This window comes from Tyto alba, unplaced genomic scaffold (assembly GCF_018691265.1).
Source record: "Tyto alba isolate M040663 unplaced genomic scaffold, T.alba_DEE_v4.0 Super-Scaffold_1, whole genome shotgun sequence".
Classification (NCBI taxonomy): domain Eukaryota; kingdom Metazoa; phylum Chordata; class Aves; order Strigiformes; family Tytonidae; genus Tyto; species Tyto alba.
In genome coordinates this window covers 24,019,501-24,043,830 of record NW_024881261.1, presented here as the reverse complement: position 1 = coordinate 24,043,830, position 24,330 = coordinate 24,019,501, and the positions used below count along the sequence as shown (strand labels likewise).

At 39.7% G+C, this 24,330-nt stretch overlaps 1 protein-coding gene across 9 annotated transcripts in view; it reads left to right on the top strand.

Annotated features, from left to right (window-relative positions):
* The window catches only part of NDST2 (N-deacetylase and N-sulfotransferase 2), a 136,712-nt gene that overhangs the window by 30,386 nt on the left and 81,996 nt on the right, over positions 1–24,330 (top strand). For 7 of the 9 annotated variants that reach the window (XR_006165303.1, XM_042792383.1, XM_042792351.1 and 4 more), the window contains one exon: positions 22,291–22,364. The exons of 1 other annotated variant lie outside the window; for it this stretch is intronic. The gene's annotated coding sequence lies outside the window, so the exon portion shown is untranslated. Of the gene's footprint in view, positions 1–14,117; positions 14,176–22,290; positions 22,365–24,330 lie in introns of those variants that run through there. One more of the 9 variants, XM_032982057.2, reaches the window with a different exon arrangement.

Below are 24,330 nucleotides of genomic sequence, written 5' to 3'. Positions count from 1 at the left end.
TAACATGCCACTATTGTATCACAATCGTGTTTCCAACCTTACAGGAATATTTCATGGAGTTCAGTGTCTAAAAGGTATCACACTTCTTTATTTAATTTTTTAATATGTTTTTGGTTTTGCTTTTTTGGGGGTTGAGTTACTTTTGGACTTTGGTGATTGAAAGGTATCTGTTAATTTTCAGGGTATATTTTTGGAATCTTGAAAGACAAATTGGGATTCTTTTCCTGGTTTTGTGTATAGATAAAGATGCCTGGTAGAGCAATATCTTGTTCTGTGAATCTCTTGCTCTGTGACACCTATGAGAAAAATCTTTCTGACTAAGGACACTTACAGGCTCTTGACAGGACACTAAATAAGTAATCTACTGCATACAGCTCAAAAACTAGTTCTGTGTCTCAGAAGTACATCCCTGACTGACATTTGGCACAACAGTATGAATTTAATTCAAGTTTCCAGTTGTGTTTGGCATGTTTCTTCTGTCAGGAAGTGGTGAGGAGCAATCATGAGGAATACAATATGCAGAAGGGTTTGCAAGCAAGCAAGGAGCAAGTTTAATAGCATCATGATGCAGGCGACAGGTAGATGTAAGGATCTGGCCTCGAAGAAGTTACAGTTATGAGGTTATAATTTTATTTAATAATCATAAAGAATAATTCTCCGTACCTGGGGGGTTGTAGAGACTAATCATTTCCAATAAGGTTTAATTTAGCAATTACTATGGTACTCTTGAGGCTAAGCATCTTTGGTCTTTTTTACCATTAGCAGCTAAATCATGTGAGACTCAGTGGTACCAAGCATTTTGGAAATAGTATTCTGTTTTTTTTTCTCTAAAAGCAAGCAAAGCTTCTATGTTGTGCAGTTACTGAGGATACTTGTATTTTTGTGGTTGTCCTCTAGAAGGCATGGATTCCTTAAAAAGAAACAAACAAAAACCCCAAACCAATAACTCAAGCAAACTCCCTTAACTTTATTTCCAAATGTGATACTTTTATAAAAGATGGAGTTTTAGGGGTCTGAATTAAGCTGCTGCTTTCCTCTTCATTTCTCTCACCCATTTAAATGGGTTACTGTGTGCCTTCTTTACATACGTGTAATTGGCTGAACTGTAGACATGCAGTAACTTCATGCATCTAACAAAAGTGCAGTATGTAATGCACAAGTCAGACTTGTTAATCAGCCTGATGAAAACAGATACAAAATATTTATTCATTTGGAATATTGTTGGATTTAGCAATGTAATTTTAGGTATCAGAAGAAGTTGATGGCTCATCCCTTAATTTCAACAGTATCCGTTTCTTTGTGTTCCAATGCATGATGGAGGCAGGCTCGAACACCTTCTTCGATACATGTGGAATCTGTACGAGGGATTTTTGGAGTCCTTACGTTAGCGTACTGCATGCTACTCTTCATTTTCCATACCCAGAGAACTGATGGTTTGGATGTGATTGTAAGTGCAGAAGCTTACTGAAGGAAATCTTTCTAAGCCCCCTCTTCAGATCCTCATTCAAACGAGAAATTTGGGCACATGGCAAATATTGAACTGCTGTGTTAGAAACACCAGATTTGAAAATGAAGTGCTTTGCTGCTGAGGAGCTCTGGGCACGTAGGGACGTATTATCAGCAGCTCCCTGAAGCAGACCCATCCTGTTGAGGGATATTTTTCAAGCAGACTGACATCTTCCTCTCCAGTAAGAAGTCGCATCCTTATGATTCCTTTCAGATGTTTTGGGTTTTGTGGACTAGAGTATACGGGGGTAGATATTGCATTGAATTTGGTGTATCTCCCAAGCTGGCAGGATTATTCCCAGCTGTCAGTGACTCACAGTAGCCGAGTTGCTGTTTCAGAGTTCAAGTTAATGGAATTTGCAGTTCAGTTTCCCTTGAATTGTCTGGCAGAGATGAAATTTCCCATGATCTAGGAAGAGTAGGAGAGATTGCACAGCATAGAAGCTTTGAATGCGTGTTGAGTCTGAAAAATTGCTGAGAAGTGCTGTCCTTCCTTGGGATAGCTCCTTGCCAACAATCATGCTTTCAGGTGTTTCATTTTGTTCTAACTTTAGTTACACTGTGCTTACTGCTGAACATCTCCAGTTTCCAGAACTGCATTAAAAACGTGATAAATGTATGTTACATGATTGTCATCTTAATCGTTGTCTACACAGATGGCACTTCATTTGGATTTAGAGTTTCTGTTCTCTCAGCAGGGGTAACTACTTTGTTTATGCCAAAGAAAAGGGGCACAAATGTCATCAATGCAATTAATTAATAGAATTAGTGTATTTATTGAGCAATAAGTTACATTTTATCCTGTATTTTTTGCTACATGTTCATTTTTACCAAACAGGTTGTCTTTGGCCCTGTGTTAGTGTGAAGGGATATTTGAAATAGCTGGGGTATACCGTGTAGAATGGGGACCTGGGTTTACGTGTTGATTTTGACTTCTTCTGCTGGCCTCTTAGAGCTGCATTTGATATAGGCACTGTTAAGTATTGGCTCCTCAACATCTCGGAATCAGTAGAATGCTTTAGATTTTATTTTCTTTGAAGATGTGGCTGTTACGTGGCTAAGAATCACAGTCATTTGCCAAAATAAATAAATCTGAAGCTTATTTGCCTTGGTGCTCTGTTTTAGACTATCAGAATATCTGGAACAAGTTCAGTCTGCTGCAGGTATAGTCAGTACTGACCAGCCCACATTTGTGGCTCGATTATACTGCATGCATGCAAACTTTTTCTGCCTGTGATTTGTACCTGTGAACCTTGGGTATGTGTATAACAACTATCTTCTAGTTCAGAGTGCTGTTTGAAAAATGTATGAAAGGCAAAGAAAATTCCTCAATGTTGCAGCTTTTCCATTGTTATTGATCAATTAAAACAAAACTCCAAGCAGCCAGGGTAAGATGATACTTAGTTCACTAATCAGATAAACAAAGAGGGGAAGAGGTAATGAACACAATTTTATTTTATGGTTATACTAAGCAAGAAGAGTCTGAGAAGATGAAATGCCAGTGTGTTTCAGACTCCAGGTACATTTTTCCATTAAACAGGATTGCCTTCTTCAGTTCTATATTTGCTTCCTTCGTATGCCCTTTTATAAGCAAGACCGATAAATTTTCTCTCTTCTTCAGTGGAATCACAGGTAATGAAACTCCTCTTTTTCAGCACTGGTACTGGTTTACCTTATTGATAACTGCTCATAAAGCTGTTCAGTTTTTTGATATCAATCTCTTATCTTCTAAATATCTGGATATGCTTGGTTTCTTGAGCCTTTAATGCCTGCTGGCCAACTTGAGGGATTTCAGATATGTTTGGTTAAATGTGCAAACATTGTGTTAGACGATTAACTGGCTATACTTCTAGCGGCCCTAAGAAAGGAATATTTCTGACTACTATATACATGATGCATCAGGCTTCAGGGACTACTTCTTTTCTGCACTGAGTATTTCTTCTGAGATAGCTGATAAAATTAACCTTGTCCCTAGTTGCCCAGGTCTTCTTTGCATAATTGGAGTTTAGTTTGCTCTATCCCACTGGAAACCAGGACATCTGGTAAAGTAAATGTTAATTTTTGATACATGCACCATCACAAGAAAATGTTTTCACTTGAAACAGTTCTTCTACCTTGCCCTTTATTTTCTGAAGGTGTGTGGAGGGTGGGAGAGTTTCACCATGTTGACTGCTGAAGACTTCTTTGCATGAATGCATTGAGAAAAGGTAAAAATAACTTTTTAAAGACAGGAAGTCAGTATGTTATAAACTCAAGTACCTTAAATCCTGGTGTAGACTTCTTATTGAGAAAGAAGTTAACCCCAGTATGCTGTTCCTTTATCTTCCTTTCCAAATGCCCAAAGAATAAAAGCTCCCTCTGTGTATGTCAAGGAATTCTGCTAATGATCTCCCCTATTGATCTCAGTGGCATGATTGATCTGGCAGAAGTAATACAGTAAATGCAAAAGTTCATAATGTATATCACTTAGATTTTTCTCAGCTCGGTGTTGTGGCACTCACTTTGGTGGTTGTTCAGAGTCCTAAGAGCAGTCTTTACTAAAGGTCACCTTGTAATTAGAATCACCCTGATTAGAGTAGCCTAATTATGGTCTCAGAATTGTGCTATAGTCTCTTGAAATCCACAATAGATGATAATACTGAAAATGCTGTGTAGATACCGTATTATGACCTGGACTTCAAAGTGCCGTGTTTCATAATTCCTTTAAAGGGCAGGAAAGAATACAAGAGAAAAAGAGGGATAGAGAGGTACATACACAAATGAGAAATAGCATAATACCATGTAAATATGATTTAGAGTTTAAAAATCTGGAGATTTTTGAAGATATGACAAATCTGAATATATTAATATTTTGGAAGTAGTGAATAGTTTAGCACAAGTAATTTTAACCCCCCTTTTTTACATTTCTTTATCTATGCAAGAACAAAGAGTTACTCAGAAGAGCTGAGCAGAAGCAAATGTTAACTGCTAACAGGAGGTACTTTTTATTATGCCCAAATTTGTTCATTTTCCATTGAACTCATGGCCATTCTTGTTATTTATTCCGAGGTGTAAATGGGAATCAGTGGGACTGGGCAGGCATGACTGATGGAAAAGAGGGAAAAAAAAGAGTATGATTCAGTTTACCTTGTCCTCTGTTCTACCTTTCCTCTCAGTTCTGTAACTTGTAACTTCTTTCGTTGTTCCTTACCCTGTTGATTATTGTGCAGAATTCAAAACCCTGCAGTCATTCTCTCCTTGCAGCTCCTGTCTGGATTCATCCCAGCTGACTCATGCAGTCTGATAGAGAGAATCTCAGGCAAAGCATGTGATCTCATATTTTGGACATCAGGAATCAAAAGCATATGTTTCAAGTGCGGAAGGGAGTATCTCCATTTTAGAGTGCCTTAACTGCTGCCGAAGTGGCTAGTCCTGTGGCAAAAAGGCAATAATCTGGTAAATTTCCAACTCATTGAGATATCCAGTCAAAAACATCGGTTTTAAGTCAAGAATACTATAGACTATTCCTTTTACTTAGCCACTTGGGAAAATCTCAATGTAAGGGAGTTTGCTCTATGCGAGTGTAGCATTGAAGGCAGTGGATGTACCAAAGTCCTTCAGCCAAGTCCTAAAGGTAGAGAGCAGCCTTCAGGGCCACCTGTCCAGCACTGACTAGATGGCAAACTGTCTCCCCTACCTGAAGTGGCACCTGAAGCTTACCATTTGCCATGTAATTAGTAAGAAAAATGTACATTTATTCTTTTGACTTCGTGGCTCTTTGAAAGTGCTTCAGAGCTGCATGTCTGTTCCTCTCCTCTCCTGTTACTCTGTGGCTCTAATTTGTGTTTGAGCTGTTTTATTGCTCTTTTTTCTTAAACTGAAATGTTCTATCTTGGCATAAGAAGTCCCTCTTGCTTCTGCTCTTTGGTTTGTAACTTCAGTAGCTGAATTTGAGTTGGAACAGTGGCTTACTTTCTAAGCCAGTGCAGGTGAGGAAAAGCACCAACGTGAAGGGGGCAGGTACATCACAGTAATGTAGTGAGGGGAGAGAAAGAGAGAATAATGGGATGACGAAAGGTAAAACATTCCCTGAAACGAGCTTCTAAAAAAGCATAGAGAGAACGTGTGTGTTGTGGAGCAGTTGTCTCAAAAAGCTGTGTTTGTTCCCTGGAGGCTCCTGTGTGCTATAATTGAGTCAACATGTCAAAGTGAAGTATGTGGCAAGCTTTGGGAGTGGGGGAAAACTGCTTCTTTTGCACATACAGGGCTTGGATGAACTCTGTCTTACAGCGATAATAAGCATTCTGCTTTTGCATTGCTGAAGCCACAACGCAACAGAATAGCTGTCCAACCAAGCTCTACAGCTTATTTGTCTCTAAGAATTGCTTTAAATCTTTGCTTGGGAAGCTAGGAATAATTGGCTTTGACTTTGCTTCTAATGCAGATGTGAATGAAGATGACGAACAGAGGGGCAGATGACTGAATGCATGATAGAGATACAGTCAATGCAAGCTGCAAGGGCCTTCCTTACTTTATTTTTAAATCTCAAGGAAACAAATGTTTGTATGTCTTACAGTATTGCTTATGTTGGTGTGATGTTTTAGGGATGTAGTGACTGTTCTTTAAGTGTCTCATTTTTGTTTTAAATGGACGGAAAAGGGATGATTATACCACTTTGTCCTGGCAGACAGTTGCAGCCTTTGGCTGCATGATTTCATGCGTGATGCTGCACTGGCAGCTTTCTGCTTGGCCATAGCTCACTGCAGCGTTGCCCTAGGAATTCATATGAACTTGAAAATCCTTTAAAGCCAATGTTCCCATGCTATCAAACTAATTTTGTCTTGATTGTTTTTTAGGTAGTCTTCACCTTTGGCGCTTCTGCATTTTATAAATAATCCTTACTGACATATTTGATGTTCTGATTGTTTCCATAGTGACAGCAATGGTAGAAACCTGCAAACGGAAGGTGACAGCATTGTATTTTCAAGATTAACTGTTTTACAGAGGAATGATTTGAGGGGGTGGGAATACAGTAGATTTTTCCAAGCAGTCACAGAACATTTACCAGTATTTACTTGGAGGTCAGAGAAAAAAGGCAGCAGGACAGAAGGATTGGTCTGGTATTTTGGCATTCATTTGTGTGGGGAAGTAGTGAACACAAGGTCAGCCTAGAAATTTGAGATGTTTTCAGCAACATGTCTCCCTTCTTGCTGCTCCATAAGATGATGAAATTTCAAAATGCAGAAAACTGCAACGTACAAATTATCTTCATAGCAGAGGTGGAAGTTAACATGCCTGTGAGACAATGTGTAACATACTGTTGTTTCATAATTTCTCCTTTCCAAATTCATAACCTAAGTGCAGGAAGCTTTTAGCATTAGAAATCAGACACTTACAAAGCCATTAGTGAGCGCTTCAACCTCCTTTTTTTCCTCTGGTAAAATCAGCTGTCTGGTTGTATTTTCTGGGAAGCAAGGCTTTATCCCCTTTCATTACACATCGTATTACCCATGTTTGTCAGTAAGATACCTTGAGAGAATGCAGGTGTTCAATTAGAGTCCATGCTGTAGCAGAGAGGGTTGTTTTAAAGCATTTTGTAGGAGAGACAAGCCTCCCTAATGTGTCCTTTTGTAGTAGGAGTTGATGCTTCTGTCTGCGGTGGGGTCACATGAAGCAGTTGCCTGAATTACCATGTATGCCCACCTTTTTTTATATCAGCACAGACAAGTGGGAAGAGATAATGTGAGAGATGCTTGTAAATTATATTAAATGTTTTCTTCCAGGGACTAACCATTTTCTCTGATGCATTTGATAGCATTCTAAGTGTGTTTTCCCTCCCCACCGCTATCACAGTGCCTAGGATCTGTGGTCAGGTTTGGGACCTTGCACCCAGGTAGTTCTGCCTAGGAAGAGAAAGTCAGCCTGTGCTGTCCATCTCCAGGTGGCAGGCACATCTCCAGCCCTGGGGAAATCAAGCAGGCTGGTAGTAAGACACAGGTGCTACACTCTAATTTAACACATTGTTAAATTCAGATCTCTTATGCCTTCCAGCCAAAATATGGCATTATACTGTAAACTGAGTTTGTGTTACATCTTATTACACTGGGGAAGAGAAGCTGGCAGCTGGGAACTTGTGTTGCCTTGAAAGTTGCAGAAGTTACTTATTTGTCTGTGCCTGAGGCCACTTAAGTCACATCTACATTGGTACCTCAGCTGGTTCTTCCATTATTTTGGTATCTTGGGAGTGGGAGTGTATAAAAATATGTAATTTATGGTTCCTCTTTATATTTATCTGTAATGTTTTGGTCAGCTGGCATGTTGAAAAGTGTTTTCATTCTGGTTTTCCTTTCACCCCACTGAAGGGGAAGTTTCTCTGTTTTGTACCAGCTGGAATCTTTGTGTGTAAGACTGGAAAATGATTTAGAAATCGTGGGAGCAGTTAATTGTAGCAGAAAGGCTGAAGTAAATTGTGCCATCTGCTCTAAATACTGTCCTCTTACTTACAGAATGATACAGAATTAAATTAAATCAGTTTCTTCTTAAGAGACAGGTTCATTTATAGGTAGTTAAGCTGTTGAGATGCTGACTTAGTGGGAAAATAAGATTGGTTAGGATGTGTTCTCTCCACTACCCTCACCCCCCACCTCCAAAAAAAATTCCCCGAACCCATTGTTTTTGCATTATTTACACTGATGGACCTTTAAGACATAGCTTAGTGATGTGCCTTCAGTAGTGTCCTGTGTCTCAAGCATATGTTGGACATCACTTGCATTTCAGTAGCATTATGAAATATATACAGAAATAGACATTTAGACATGCCTCTGTCATATGAAACTTGTATCTGATTTCTTCATCTGTAAAACTCACTTCTTAAAATTTGCAGCATTTTCTGATCCCCCTTAGAATGAAGGGGTAGTGTTTTTCTTTTCTGCACTGTTAGTGATAGCACTGCTAGTGCAGATTTATTTGCATTGACCCACCCTGCTGCTTGCTAAAAGATAGCTTTATTTTCAGAGGTATCACAGTGTTCTTAATTTGGCTTGCAGAATCTTTGTAGCTGTTTTAATCTTACATGAAATAGGTAAAATTCAAGAGGAAATTAGGAATGAAAAAAAAAAAAAAAAAAAAACCAACAAAAACCCCCCAACTATTCACATGTAAATTTACCCATTAAAGCCATAGACCATGTAGATTTGGATAACGTTATATTCAGTTATTGAAGTAGAAGTTTCCCTTATATCTCGGAAAAACATCTGCAAAGAAGAAAGCATTTCTTACACATCTTTTTGCTCCTGGTTCCAATTACAGGCAGCTGTCTGATTTATACTTGATGAAAACAGCTAATTGTGCCCTTGCAAACTTACTCAGTTTAGAGGAACATATATTTATTTACATGAAAATGTTTGCCTGTGAAATACTGAAAACCTTTACTGCAGATACAACATTTCAGAGTTCAAAATATATATGCCTCTAACGCTCTTCTAAATGCTCTTCCTTCACTGTGTGATAGCTTTCACCTCTCCATGTGTCATTAATGTATAGTGCTCTTACAAGTTCTTGGATAACCGAGGTGACTTTGTGTGTGGTGTTTTAAATAGCACTAGCCAAACAAATTGTTAGGACTCTTGTAGTCATGTGCTCTCTGTCTCTTATGAAGCATGAAACTCTTATGATGCAAAGGATTTTGCATTTATTCTTTTGTTTCTGAAGTAATGTGAAGATTGTTTAATTAATGATGTTGAATGTTCCTATTTTACAAAGAGTTTTAAAACACTCTGACTAATTAAAAAAAAAAAAGATTAAAATATGTTAAAATTTCAATCCCATGGGATTCAGAAGATATTTACCCTTATGAGGATAGTCTTAATGAATAATGCTGATTCTTTTGAAGATATTTTTTATTAACCTTTTTTCTCTTTGATTAAGTTTATGGCACACTTGAAGTTGGGAAGCTATGGAGTTAGTATGATTTTGCATACTAGATAAATATGTCTTGATAAAGTTGTATGCATGAAGTCCATCCCTCCCCTTTTGGGGTGGTGTGTCTGCAGTGGGAAATGACTGGTAATTCAGTAGTACAGTGTGTTCTTTTACTGATGTCACGTGTGTTGTGTCACCAGGTCAGCTCGGTCTGTGTGCTCCATATTTGTTCCTACCTTGAAATGACTTGTGTTGAGAATAGCTCAGAGATATTTCAGCCGTAGTTGTCAATTTAAATCAAGATGCTTTGGCTTTTCAGAATACTGTCCAGAATTTTTTGAGGTCTGGACTTGAAAGATTTTTGTGTGCTTTCTAATAATGTTTTTTATCCCCGGAAACCATTTTAATGGATGCTTTGAAAGATTCATGTGTCGTATTTTTACTGTTTTGTCCTCTGAATCTTCATCACTGAGTATCTGTCATTTTTGCTTGTTCTTTCTCACTTCTGCATCTCAGCCAGGTAAACTATGACTTGTATTCTATGATTCTCATGTGTAAATTTGTAGTTCTCTTGCCATGTTTATTAGAAATTGTCTTTTGCTTATCAGAGATGAAATTGGGAATGTCAAACCAAAAAATGAATGCTCCTTTCCCACAGCAACTTCTGACATTGACAGAATCTGCAAAGCTGTTAACCTAAAAACTAGGTAAATTATTTCTGACCTGATATAAAAATGGGTGTTTATTTCTCAGGTGGTGATGATAAGTTAATGTGTTTAATCCTAGAAGTAAAAATTGCCTTAAAAAAGAAAAAAAAAAATCTGAATTATAGCTTCGGAGGTGTAGACGCCCAAGATGTTGCCTTTTTTTGCCCATGTTATTCAGTGGGGTAGCTGTTGGCATGGGTGGAGATCGCTGGACTTGAGTCTTTTGCCCCATCAGCTTGGTAAATGCCCTCTTTCCTTCTCTGCTGTCATTATTCTGGGGCTGAAAGGTTCTGGTTTATAAGAGGGCATTGGGGACCAGAAAAGCATCTTAGTGAACAGTGACTCATGACTACCCTGCCAGTCCCTCCACTGTTCTGACTTTTAGCTAGGAGTTTTTGCTGTTGTGTTAATTTGTGGCGTAGTATCAGACTCTGTAAGTACCTATAGATGATATGGAGTATCCAATTGAGTGAGATTCCTGCAAGGTTGTGAGCTGTAACAGGAGAGTATTTGTTCTCCACTGTTTCCATGTGTCAGGCAAGTCATTCTGAGGCTGGCGTATCTCTCTGTTGTATTAAAACATCTTTCAGGACATCTCTTGGACACTCTAAATTCTGGCTTGGTCTCGGCTATGTTGGTCTGTGGATGGATGCTTCACTCCAAGCTTGGCATATTTGCTAAATTTTAATGTATTTTTCTTTTTAATGTAGAACAGGACTGCTTGTTTCCCTATTTTAATGTGGTACTTCAGGGAATAGCTGTAGTAAAGTGTTCTGCCACTAAATCATTGCATTGTTACAGCATAGTCACCTCACACATTAATTTTCTTGGTAGGCATGGCAAGGTTTTCAGAGCAGGCATCTACTTGAAAAAAAGCAAATTTAGTTCAAGGTTCACAGCTGTGGCAGCAGAAGATGTGTTTGTTCCTTGAGCAGGTGCAGCACAGGCTGTTACGACGTGCCACTGACAATGCCATCCTACTACTGAGGTTCACCACTGGTTCACTTCTCTGTAAAATTGCTGCCAGTTGAGAAGATAGCTGTTGTAACACAAGAGCTGTGTGGAGACCACCAGACTTGATCAGAACCAAAGTCAGCTTCGTTCTCAGCCAGCCCAAAGCTATTGCTCTATTCCAGCTTTTATTATTGCATGACAGACGCGCATGGTGGGCAATCCTTTGAATGTTGGCTGTGCTGTACTGTTCATTCTTCTGTTTTGGGAAGCTGCATAAGACCTTGATTCTGTGTGGGCATGCTTCTCTCCTCACTTCAGTACCTCTCAGTAGGGTGCCTTTTGAGATGCTAGCTTTAGCCAATTCATAATAGATTCATTTCCAAAATGTGTATCTCCTTGGTGAGATACATCTACATTCCCTTTTTCTGGTGGTTGTATGAAAACACACAGTAGCACAGTAGGGTTGGTATGGCTCTATGCTCTTCAAATGCTTTTTGGCACATTTCTGAATATTGGTGACATTGTCAGTGTCTTCCCCCTTGCCTAAAGCATGCTTCTAGAACAAATTTGGGAAAGCTCTCCATTTCTGTGGGTGTAGTTTTTGGATCACAGGAAGACAAGTGGATGATGATAGTAGACGGCAAGTCTTTGAAGTATGTTAGAATCAACTTCATAGAGAAAGAAAATCCCTTCCCTGAGCTACAGATAAACAACAATGCTGTCAAACCTTCGAGAGGATCAAGGTGAAACTCAGTGAACAGCAACCGCAGAGAAGATGATCCTGCTTTGTGACAAGTGGCAAAAATACCTCTTTCTTTTTTGTGCGCCTGTAACAAAGCAAAATAATAAAGTACTCTGAAACTGTTCTATGAAAGAAATATAAAAAGCTTTTTATGTTAAATATCTTCAGCTTAATAGATGTGGGTAGAATATATTTTAAAAGGGATGGAAATACCTCCTTGGAATTCTGAAATATCTTCAAGAATAAGTGGAAATAATCGAATTCATCTGATTGTGTGGATACATTTAACAGCATTTATTTGCTTATTTAGACATGTAGAAGGGTGACATCTAACTGGTTTGTGTCACTCCCAGTTTAGTTGGCTTTTGCTGGGAGAAAGAGAATGGAACAGTCTCATTTATTGTTTTATGGTTAAATTTTTCAGGAAAGAAGGAAAGTATTTCTAAAACATGCACCTTAAGTACATTTCAAAAGGTAAATAATACCTCCCTTTACCTAAGGAAAGACCCCCCTGTCTTGGAAAGATGAGTTGGAGAACAATAGAAAGTGGCTGCAGAAGTGAAGTGACTGTAGGATTGTCCTCTCTGAGGTTCCATTCTGGTTCTTCCATGATTCAGAGTCTTGAAGACAAAGAAGAAAATGTAACACATTTTTTTCAGAGGAGGAAAACAGTTTTCAAAAGGAAGAATGTATTCACATTGCTTTGGTGGTAGAGAAAGGCTGAAGTACAGTGGACAGGGGCATGTATTGACATGCTTTATGGGATGCAATGTCATGAATGGTAAATACATAAGAAATTGAAAGCCAAATGTCCAAAATTCAAATGGAAACAATGAAGAAAAATTGTTAGTTTTTAAAACTTATTTGCTGATACATGAAGACTACTGGGAGAACGCAAAACAACTCTGCAGGTCACGTTTAACACTGTGTAGCTCGCTGTATAGATTAGGCTATAAAAAAAGTACCACACAACAGCATGCCTGATATGCAATACAAGTGAGAACAAACTCAGAATTGAGAGGTGGTGGGTTTAAGTGGGGGAGGGAGGCTTAAATGTGTCCTTCAGGCAAGAATCTGTGTAAAGAATTGAGAAAGAAATAAGATGGCAGTGGCAGCAGCCAGGATTTACAGAGCTTTTTAGTCCTTTGTTTGGTTATCTTGCGTAAGTGCTTTAGCCAGAGACTCTTTCAGTAGATGCATGGGGCCAGCTTGGAACACAAACGTGCATGAATCCAAATGTAATTTCCCTGTTGTGCACATTCTGGCTGTGACAGCTCAAGTTATGAATGTAAAATAGCAGAAAAAAAGTTCAGAAGGTGGCCAGGACTGAAATGTTAATAAGAACTGACTTACCCAGAGCTCCTGTGAGCTTGGCAAAGGTGCTGCCCGAATTTTAAGTCTAGCTGCTTCCACGCTTCATTTTGGTGTGCCTTGTAGAAGAAACACCCTGTTTCTCTGCGCATCTAAGTGATTCAGCATAATAGAAGTAACAAATGTTTACTTCCACGTAAGATGCAAAGCAGGCAAAGAGGCTGATGCTATTTCTCTGCTCCAGTTTGTGGTCAATGCTGGCACACAGACTGAGTTGGCATCAGTGACTTCAATCTGTAGACATGAAGTACTCTACAGGCACTGACAGCATGTTTTTCAGGCAGTTCTGTTTTCTGTGGGGCAATAATCTGCAGTTTTCCCTAATTCCCAGTGTTCAGAAGGCATTTGTCTTTCCTCTGAGGAGGACTGGTGCAGAATAAGGGATTTCCTCTCCCTGCATAAAGTGCACCTCATCATGGCCGTGGGACAGCTTGTTTCAGGGATTGTGCAGGCAAGGAAAGGGCTTTTCCCTCTTCTACATGCAACTTGCACAGCAGAGAGAGTTGCAAAGTTTACAACTTTCCCTGCTTCTTCAAGATCAGATTTTCCTGGGTCTGTCCTCTCTCTTTTTCCATCTCTTGTTACCATGGAGAATGAAATGCCAGTTCCATTCAAGTTGTCGGCTGAATAGGTTTTGAGGTTGATGGATGGTGAGAATCTCTTATCCCTCCTTCTCCAAACACCGCCCCTGCCTGGTTCCTGACATTTCACTTGCCAGAGACTGGCAGTCAGCGAGAGGGAGCTGAAAAGGAGTCTGGCAGTGTCCTGCTGAGATGCTCTTTCAGTTCCATGGATGAAATCATCAGCCGTGAGAAGGTCTTAAGGACTTTGGTGCAGAGCCTTGTCCTCAAGCTGGCTGAGGCATGAATGCTCACTTGAGTGCATGTTCCTGCTTCCCTAAAGCACCCAGGGAAAGAAAGATTCATGTGCGAGACTTGCTCCTGCTTAAGAATTTGTTTCAAGGTGTGATGTAACCTCTGCAATGTAAAGGGAAAGGTAAGGAATTAATGAATACAGTGCATGCTCTGGCATAACCTGTTCCTCTCATATATACTTTTAGCCTTCATCTTAGTGCCACGTCACATGAGAACTGGAATTTCTTTGCTGCAGTCTGCCTTGCCTGGTTTCCTGGCTGCGATTCTGAAGTTCAGCAGGAGAGTCTGTGTTTAGTGGGATTCTAACAGTCCCCGTATGCACTGGTTGCCTACGCGTGGTATTATTAGCACAGTGTCAAAACAGCTCTCTGAATAAGGTACCTTTTAATAAACAAATATGTGGAATTTTGGATCTTGACAGGCCCAAGGATGAAATGTGATATTGGGGATACTGCTGAAATGCATATAAACGGAGCTACAAAGCAGAAAAATCAAAATGATAGCACTATGAAATTACACAGAAAACATTTATTTGTTGTGGTTTATTATTTTTCATGCAAGATAACTGGTTTTAGAGGGGATCTGGAGAATTTTCAGTTTATGCTGTGAAGGGCTTAAGTTTGTAGTTTTTACTGGAGGGGCTGTTTTGACTGATGACCACTTTAATAGATTTTGGGACAAGTGAATACCTGGTATTGTTTGTTAGGTATGCGGATTTCACTTCTGGTTAGTAAATTTTTGTGACTTTAGAATCTGAATTCAGACATTTTTTCCAACTCGGAGCATTCCATGAACATGTACTTGTTGGGAGAGGGAAGGTATTTTTGTGAGCTTAATGCTAAAACCCACTGTGTCAGGACTGTACCAGCATAGGAATTAATACTGATGGTGTACTTTAGCGGGTGGGAGTTCAATTTTTTTTAAGATTATATGTGGAAATTTATTCTACATGCTTCTGAAAAACTGTGCTTGATAAATGATTGTGAACTCTGTCTTTTCAGAGCACTACACTGATAAATATTTCCACACCTTTTCTACGTTCCTAAACTTGCTGAACAAATACACCTTTCCACACTATCACCAACAGCTTTTGCATCTGTCTTAGCTTCTCAAGAGTTTACTTTCCATTTGATGCTTTATGTCCTGTTTGTTGTTGGATTGTTGTCTCCCTGCTGGAGTTTTCCTACTGTGTGGTCGTTTTTCCTGTTGTGCAAGCCAGTTCCAAAATGCTAATATGTTAGCTGTTTGACCACTGGTGTGTTGAAAGGGAATTTTTAATTCCTGCATCAGAAAGGCATGTGGGCATGTCAATACATACAAAATAAAACCAGACATATGTATATGAAATATGTATGAATATGCCATACCATTCCTTAATTAGTTTATTGTAAAGATTGTAGTAGTATTTTTTTCTCCAAAGCTAGGGATTCCCTAGGGGGATGCATGTATAGTGGACCTGATTACCCGTGACTTACCGTGGTAACAGATATATGCAGGACTTTGATTTCCTGATTTGAACCTGGTTGGCTGGGATACTGCAAAAAAACAGATTTTCAAAAATACACCACCGAAGCAGCTTTTTTTTTTTTTTTTTACCATAAATACATCACCTATGTCAGATGGAGTTGAAAGTGATACAAGGGAGGAAAAAAGAGAGGAGGTCCATTGGGACGTGGAATGATACTGTAGTTTGGGATTAGCTTCCTAATAGGCACTCAGCTTCAATGATACCATTTGTAAGGGATAGGGGAGAGGGTGAGCATCTGGTTTAACACGGTGATTTTGAGTGAGCTGAAACAGCATCACCAAGGCTTGTATGTGTATTTCCATTTATTCTGTTAACCTGCTGGGGTTTTTTGATTTAGGTATTACCTTCTGTATGAAAAAAATATAATCCTACCTGCTTATGAGTTTGCATGAGATGAAATCCGCAATCTTTCTCTCCCACTCTGTTTGTGAGAATAGTTATGCTAATAATTTTAGAGGTTGTCAAATTTTTCTGGGTATTTCTGACAGTTTTCAACTTCTGAAAAAATATCTTCCAGTTTTCAACATGGATATATTTAGGTTCACTTTGCCCTCTGAGATGCCGCCTTCTTTTCCCCCCACCAAGATCGACGTTTATGTGATTTTTTTTTTTTTTGATTTGTTGATGTTTTTCCTAATGAGAATTAGACTGACTTAACAACAACAATCAATTTTATTATTAGAACACATCTGGTAGCTTCTCTGCTTCATTCCATCTGGTCTTTGGCTAAATTATTATTGGAAAACTTTTTAATGCCCCACTCAGATTCAGAGTTGTTTGATTCATTTTCCCCTCCTCCCTTCTCATCTGAACAGTAACCAGAGCTTGTAATTTTCTTATCTCACCCTAAAGCCTTCTGGCTGCTATTTAAGTACAGGCAGCTGGAGGAAGACCCAGCTCTAAAACTCCTTCTGTTTGCTAGATGTCTTACTTTACCTTTTTCTCAGTGATCAGCGCCTGGGTTTCTGTTCAGAGCTTTCCCAGGCAGTGCTGCATGGAACTGACCTCATTTGCTTCAGCCCCACTCCAGTCCCAGCTGCCTGGTGCCCCAGTCAGTGAGGATGGGCAAAGCTTTGTTCACTGCAGCTGGGGAAAAAGCCCTGAGCGGAGCAGCAGCCTGAAGCTGTCTGTCCATGGATTTATGAAGGCAGCTCTTCACTGATTTCTACTTTGCAAGTTACCTTTATAACCTTAAAATCTGGAAAATTAATTTCAGTTTAGCATTTGTCAAGGTTTTCTACCTGCTTTGGTCAAGTGACTTTTTAAGCCCTTTATTATAGGCTGGTCTATATGCAAAGAATGAGCATAGTGTTCTCCATTTGCTCATTTTCTTATCTCAAGTGTCATTTACTGGAATCTCTCTACCTTTTGCCTCCTGTAAAATGTAAACTGAATTGCAGGCATATAATTAAATCAACATATTAAGTGTGTGAGGGATGAGAGGCAGTGGGGATTTTGGCCGTATCCACATCCAGAATATTAAAATCTATGATATCAGGTATCTAAGTTATTTTCTAGTGTATTGAGACCATTGGTTGTGTTAGAACATTTTCCAGCTGAGACAAAATGTGTATCTGTGCTAGGTCAGCACAACAGGCGATCATTTCCCCTCACCTGGCAAAGCGGCTGCTCCATAAACCATGTGGCTGCTAGTTAAAAGACTCAGATATGTGGTATTACTGCTCATCAGGGATGGGAGATTTGAATAATTGCTAAATACTCGCGAGGGTTTGACTGGAATAAATGTGACAATTTCAGGTACTGCGCATTTCCTTTTGCCTGTAATCACTGTCCAAGTCACTCTGTTGCATCTGACATACTTTATACTTAAAATTACCTTGGTAAGTGTCTGAGACTGATTTTGTGCCTGAATTTTTTGTGTCTAAACATCGTGCACATAGTATTGATGCTTGCATTATCTGTATATGTAGAACACTGGATTTTCAGAGCTGCGACTTTTCTATTTATTTTGTTTATTATGCATTATGCATAGCAACTGAAGTTCCTGTTGTCTTGCCATAACCCAAATTTGGAGCACAAAATCAAAATTAAAAACTGTAAGCCAAAATATAGCACAGGAGGCATGACAAGAAGTGAGATTAATCTCTTTAATGTAAACAATATTCCCTCTAACCTTGGATTTCTAAATAGATGTTTGATGTTAATTTACCATAAAGACTGGGAATAGCAAACTAGTGTGGGATGGAGTCAAATTCGGTTGCAGCATGAGGGATGTCCCTTTAACTGGGTGGATTTGTATAGTGCATGCCTCAAGGCCAGCTGCTGGCTCTTTCAGATTTGTCCCTGTGAAATCCTCTCCTTTAGTCTTGTTCCAGAGCTGCAGCACTGTATACCAATACATTCCTCCCCACCCAGTCTGGTTATCTTTTGTTGGCTCTGTATTGCTCTTCCCCAGCTGTGATACTGGGTTTTTATTCTATCAGTAAAGCAAAAAGATAGGAGGGAAGTAGGGGAAGAGATATCTGAAAGTGGTATTTGCTTCTGTTTTAAATACAAGTTAACATTTTTTCACAGCAGAGAGACTATAGAAGAAATAGGAGGGGAAACTAGGGAGAGCGTTTGAAAATGCTTCTTGTATTTTACTCTTGTTAAGGGTTTTGACTCTTAGATCATATTAGAAGTTTTATAACATTTTACAGTTTAAAAGTCTAAATGGAAATAACGAGTGTCTCGGCTGCATAGTGATTCTTGATATTTAGGACTAGACACACACACACACGCGTGCAAAAACAAAACCAAAAAAAGGTCTAATGGACTAGGACATTGTCTAGCCAGCCTCCATATCCCCTGCCTTCTCCTCTGGTCTGTATAATAAAGAAACCGTTTTGTGAAAGGTGATCTCAGACTGTGTTGCTCCTGGAAAGGTCAGTGTTGCTCTTGTCTGCCAGTCGTGGCATTTCTGTCTTGCTTCAGTTCCTGCAGTCAGGCAGCCATAGGGTGCACGTGATCAGCTGGTGAATCTAACCAACTGATAATTTTTTGGTGGATTAGTTATTTGGATCAGTGTGCTATGAATAGCCAGGGATGTGAGTCCACCTTTTTTACTGGTAGCCTCTAATGTTGGTTTATGCTTCTTGTGGAACTGTACCCTGAAGCTATTAACCCTCCTCTGCAATATGCTTTTGGATAACCAACCGAGCACAGAGCAGTATCATGTTGCAGATGAGCACAGGACAAGCTGCAGTTTCATCTCCTATAAGCAGTATCTTAATGTAGTATAGTAACTGTCTGTGTAAGTTGTGATGTTCTCTTACGCAGGGGTTTTCTGACTCAGTTGGGCTGAGTATCATCTGCAGGAGTAGCATCGGCTCTGGACCAAGCTGGCGTGGCCATAGGTAGAAGCACGGTTCTGTTGCATCTTCCTCTGTCTTCTCTTGTACTTGCTCTCTCTTGGGATTAGCCGCATAGGACCAGTTACCACTTCCTTATTTCCTGGGAGCTTAAACGTGTGTTTCCATCTGTGTTTTGCAACCCCACAAATCAGGCATTGCTTGAGGTTCATCACAAATGCTAAACCCATGCTCTCATATGTCATCTTGCAATGCCTGTGCTCCTGAGCAATGCTGAGCAGCAGAAGCTGCCTGTACACAAAAAAGTGTGTTAGCGACCTCAGTTAGAAGACATTAACTGGCCTGGCAAAGGTGCTGGCTCCAGTGTTCAGATGAGAACCAACAAGGTGCCATCAGGAGTTGCCATCATGTACTCACTTGGAAATTGTTTTTGAGATTCTTTGCTTTGACAGTTGATCTTCAGAGATAGTATGGATTTCTTATTACCTTCACCCAAATGTGCTTTTTCTTGATCTATGGAGGAGGGATTTAAACAGTAAAGGAGGTGGCTTCTAGTCCCGTCTTCTCATTTCCATATTTTATCCAACACTTGCTTCAGTTATTTTAACGTACATGGTTTTGTTACTCTGGATCACAGATATAAATAAATGGCAGTAGCATGAGGCCTTATCAGCTGTGAGCAGCTGTACTTACCTTTTCATTTTAAATCTAGGCACCTAAAGTGCAGATGAATAACAAAACTTGGTTTTCTGGAAGGTAAAACTTTTAAATTCTTTGGAATTTGTTGAAAGCTGTTGTCTCTGTGCTTTAAGTAAACTAGCATTAACCTTTTTTGGTAAAGCTGTGTTCTGTTTGCTGGAGCTCAGAATTAAGGTTCAGGGGGTGGTAAGTATTAGGGTCTGTAATGGTTTGGTTTGTATGGACAGTTATGCTTAACTAAGGACATTACTTGCATATATTGGACAGCCTAGAGAGTCAAGTCTGATTTCCCTGAGAGTATCATCTCTTTGCAGAAGTGGCTGTCGGGGAATGCCTGAGGGTGCTGGGAAGTGAAGAATAATACACATGGGCAAAACTTCAGAGGACGGGATTTCAAACACTGTATGGGGGATGTTGCAAATAGTCTTTACAAGCAGATAGGTTAATTTTTGACCTCTGAAGTACTGTGTAGGCACTGAAATTAGCCTTTCTTCTATTTAATTTTTATAGCTGATGTTTTACTTTCCATGGGTACATTATGCAGGTAGCAAGTTATCCATACAGAAATCCCAGGCTCAGACCTGGAAGAAGTACATAGGTTTTTGCATGGCTCAGACCCTTAGCTAATTCACCTGCTGAGCCTCTGCCAACTTTGTTCAGAGCCACAGCTGATCGCTCTGCTTTGTGCTCCTGGAATGTGGGACTCCGGGAAGCTGGAGCCAGCTGGGGTCCACAACTTGCAGATTTGGGCTGAAGCTTTGTCTCTACAAGACTTAGAGCAATGGAGCTGCTGATAGCAACAGTACCTGTTACATGTACAGTGATCCCTTCTGCTTTAAGAGATTTGTCAGATGGGGCCTCTTACAGAACTGCCTCTTAGCTTACCCCAGCTAAAAGTCCTTCCAGAGCCTGGAGCACTGCAAAGCATGGTGCAAAGATGCTGAGCTTCTTTTGCCTCTGTGCAGCAGGGTTTATGTGCTCAGGTTTTTCTATCTGGCTATTCCCATCCCCAGCTATCCTGGACAATGGAAAGCTGACTTAATTTGTTAATGCTTGGTTGAAGGCTGTATCAAGTGCTGTCTGACCAAGCTAAGAATAAAGTGTGTAGTTCAGATGTTTTCTCCTGGGATGCTCAATGTTCAGAACATTTATGGAAAAGATCGTGAGAGCAGATAATTCTGTACCTGACTCTGCTGCTAAATCCATCTACCCTTGAATAATGGCTTTCTTCCTAAAACAAACGCACTCAGTTTGAGGTATCTTTTATCTCTGTAGTATGAATGGCAAGCATGCTTTTTTATTTTCCGGTTCTAGGAAAGCCTTTAGGCCTGTGTGGTTTGCATGCACTGAGAAGCTGTATACCAGAGGTATGTTATGAAAAAAAAAGAAGAAATTTTTTTTCTAGTAAAAAGTGCCAGGTTTTTCCCCCTTACATATTATGTTGTCAAATTGTGGAAAGGTGTCCAAAAGGAGCTGTGCATGAATACACTACTGATCGTAATGTAGCCTCCCACAGGAAGCAATGATTTGTTTGTGTCCAAAGAGCAATGAAGCTTATGAAGAATCTAGAGCCCAAGTCTTATGAGGAGAATTGGAGGGTACTGGGGTTGTTCAGCCTGGAGAAAAGGAGACCCAGGGGAGACCCCACCACTCTCTACAACTACCTGAAAGGAGGTTGTAGTGAGGTGGGTGTCAGTCTCTTTTTCCTGGGTAACAAGTGATAGGTAAAGAGGAAATGGGCTCACATTGCACCAGAGAAGGTTTAGACTGGATATTAGGAAAAATTTCTTCACCGAAAGGGTTGTCAGGCATTGGGTCAGGCTGCCCAGGGAAGTGGTAGAGTCGCCATCCCTGGAAGTATTTAAAAGATGTGTAGATGTGGTGCTTAGGGGTGTGGTTTTGTAATGGACTTGACAGTGTTAGGTTAATAGCTGGACTCAATGATCTTAAAGGTGCTAAATGATTCTCTGATGCTAATATTTACTTGTGTTTAACCCTACGGGGTAAAAAAGTATTGTTCTGTCCTTGGGCTGTGGTAGTCTGCAGAGAAAAAATTTACTTAGGTTGTTAGTTGTAAAATCTATTACCATCTTACACTGAAGTTTTTGTTTCTTGCACCTGTTTTTTCAACACTTGTTATGCCAGGTCTTCAGTGGTGTCATGTCATGTTGTGCAAGACATCTTTGCTCACCTAGGAAAGATCCTCACTGTGTGCTGGTTTCCTCCTTTCAGCTGGAATTCCATGGTCTTCTAGTCTTTGGTTTGGCCTTTCTGCTTAACAGGTACAATAATGTGCAACAGACTGAGCAATGGCATGTGGCTGAGCCTCTTCTTTCCTTTGGGAGCTTGTGACCGGAGGCTAGTCAAAGTAACACTCAATAATTCTTATTAACCCAGGAAGAATGAGGAAAACAAAAAAATCTGGCTGCAGAAGATAAAACCAGTTGCCTAATGTACAGTTCTTTTAATCTTTTTATTTTGTGTGCAACTTTGGGTAATTTCTAGTCAGTTTTTATTCCTGTTCCTGGCTGAAGGAATCACTAAAATCAGCACTACTTTAATTTCCTGAGCTGAAAACTGCAGTAGTTCAGATACTGAAATGAATGAGATACTCTGGTTTGGAAAATGCTTGCAGTTTGGAAAATACACACTTACGATTTCAGGTACACATATTTATATGAAACTTCTCTCTCCCCAGGTTCATGGTGTTTTCATTCAGTCTGCGTCTGGTATAACACAGCTCTTTCTGAGACTGCGCTTACATTTCCTGAGGTAAGGAAGAGTTGATACAAAGGATAATTTTGGTCTGGGTAGCATGGTAGACAGACAGTGGGAGAGAATTGTTATTTTGTGGGTTGCTGGTTCAATATCTTGGTAAAACTCGTAAGAAACAAATCTTTGGTGACTTGGGACATTATGTGTACGTTATTATACTTCATACTTTCTTGATTGTGTTACTTACAAAATGCTATAAAATACAAATAATAAGCTGAAGCTGAGTAGTGACTCCTCAGGTTTTCAGGCCTGTATACTCCTTGAGGTGATTTTTCTTCTTGATATTGGCACTGAGTTATAAAAGCATTAGAATCTGTGCTGGGTGTTTAGCCTGTAACACTGTAGAATAGTACTATAGTGAAGTATACCAACATTTACGTATATTTACAGATGGAAAGACTGAGATACAGAATGAAAATTAAGAGTTGACTTATCTTGCTCTTCGACAAAATCTGGGTAGAAAAGGATGTAACGTCCTCACATATTGTATAACTATTGGAATAACTTTAGACCTAATACACTAGGTTGTTCTTTTTAGCTTTTTTGTTTTGTCCAATAGGTTCTTCAAAGATCAACTTTTTGTACCACAGTTATTCAAGGAGTAGGGATATAAAGGTGAAGCAGTAACCTTCTCCAGAGTGCACCAGTAGTTATTTTTGTCACTAGCTTGCTATACTTTCAAAAGTAGAAATGTTCATTTTGCTTCATGTGACTTTATCCTCCAGAGCTTGGTGGGATGATTGTGCACAAGATAGGGAGCTGTCACAAGTTTCATCCTATGGGTTGCTTTGATGTTAGGAGCTGAAGCCAACTCTTTAATAGATTTAATTTCTCATCCTAATGTTCTGGGAACAGTGGTAATAAGAGATTATGACTTGTTGTCTCCCAAGTATTCCATCAAACATGCATCTCTGATAGCTCCTTATCAGCTTCTATGATGGGCTCTCTCTGGTACCAGAAAAGGACGCATCTCTCAGCCCTTTGGGAAGTGTCTACTTCATGTTTCTGTGAATCTTTCCAGTTAATAAAGTTGTTTTGAAAGGGGGAATTTAGAAAGGAAGAGTGGTCATGCTTCTGGGTTTGGTTTATGTGCAGCACTTTGTGTTTAATGTGTCTGCTTGTTTCTGGACTGGGGCTAGTCGCTGAAATGTGGTCCTTGTAACATAAGAGTGTTGCATCACCTGGGACAGGTATTGCAGAGCTCATTGTGATGCAGCTGATACAGTTTTAAGCAGGACATGGCTATCTGTGTTAAATTTCAAAGTTTTATGTTAAACCTGATGTCATTTTTCATCAGGGATAGACTCTTGAATCTTCTTGTGATCATGCTGTAGGGGAGTTACAGGAAGTTACAGTAACATCTGTGCTTGCTGTATAAAGCCGACTGCTGTTTCAGGACCCAGTTTGTACTTTTATCCGGTGTCTTTTAATAGCACAGAGGGTGCAGGCCCTGCACCTTCCTGCAGAAGGCTTTACAGGATGGCAGTAACCACTGGTATTGCAACATGGGGGCCTTGGGACTCCATCACTTCCCACTGACTTGTGAATACTTCTGAGATCCAGAGCACTGTAGAAAAGTTAGGAGGCATGTTGGTTGCAAGTGAGAGAAAGACAGTAGTCTTTGGTAGGTGCTCATAGATGACTGAAGAGGTTGAATCATGGCTTTTGTGAATGGATATTCTGCTTCTGGGAGTATCTTGGAGATTCTCTTGACTCAACCTTCCCACAGAATTGCCGTGTTGAAAGGAGAGGAGCATGATTTCCCTTTACCATTTCCCTCTTTGTTTCTATACTTCTTCCTTTCTTTTTGTTTAAAGAAATAACATAAAACCCCCTTACAGATTTTCATAATTTTAACAAAACAAAAGGGAGGTGCATAGGAGCCTCATTCATCACCTTTTGTCACCAGACTTGATTTGACATCTGAGACTACAGAGAAACTTTGGCAAGTGCAATGGTTTCC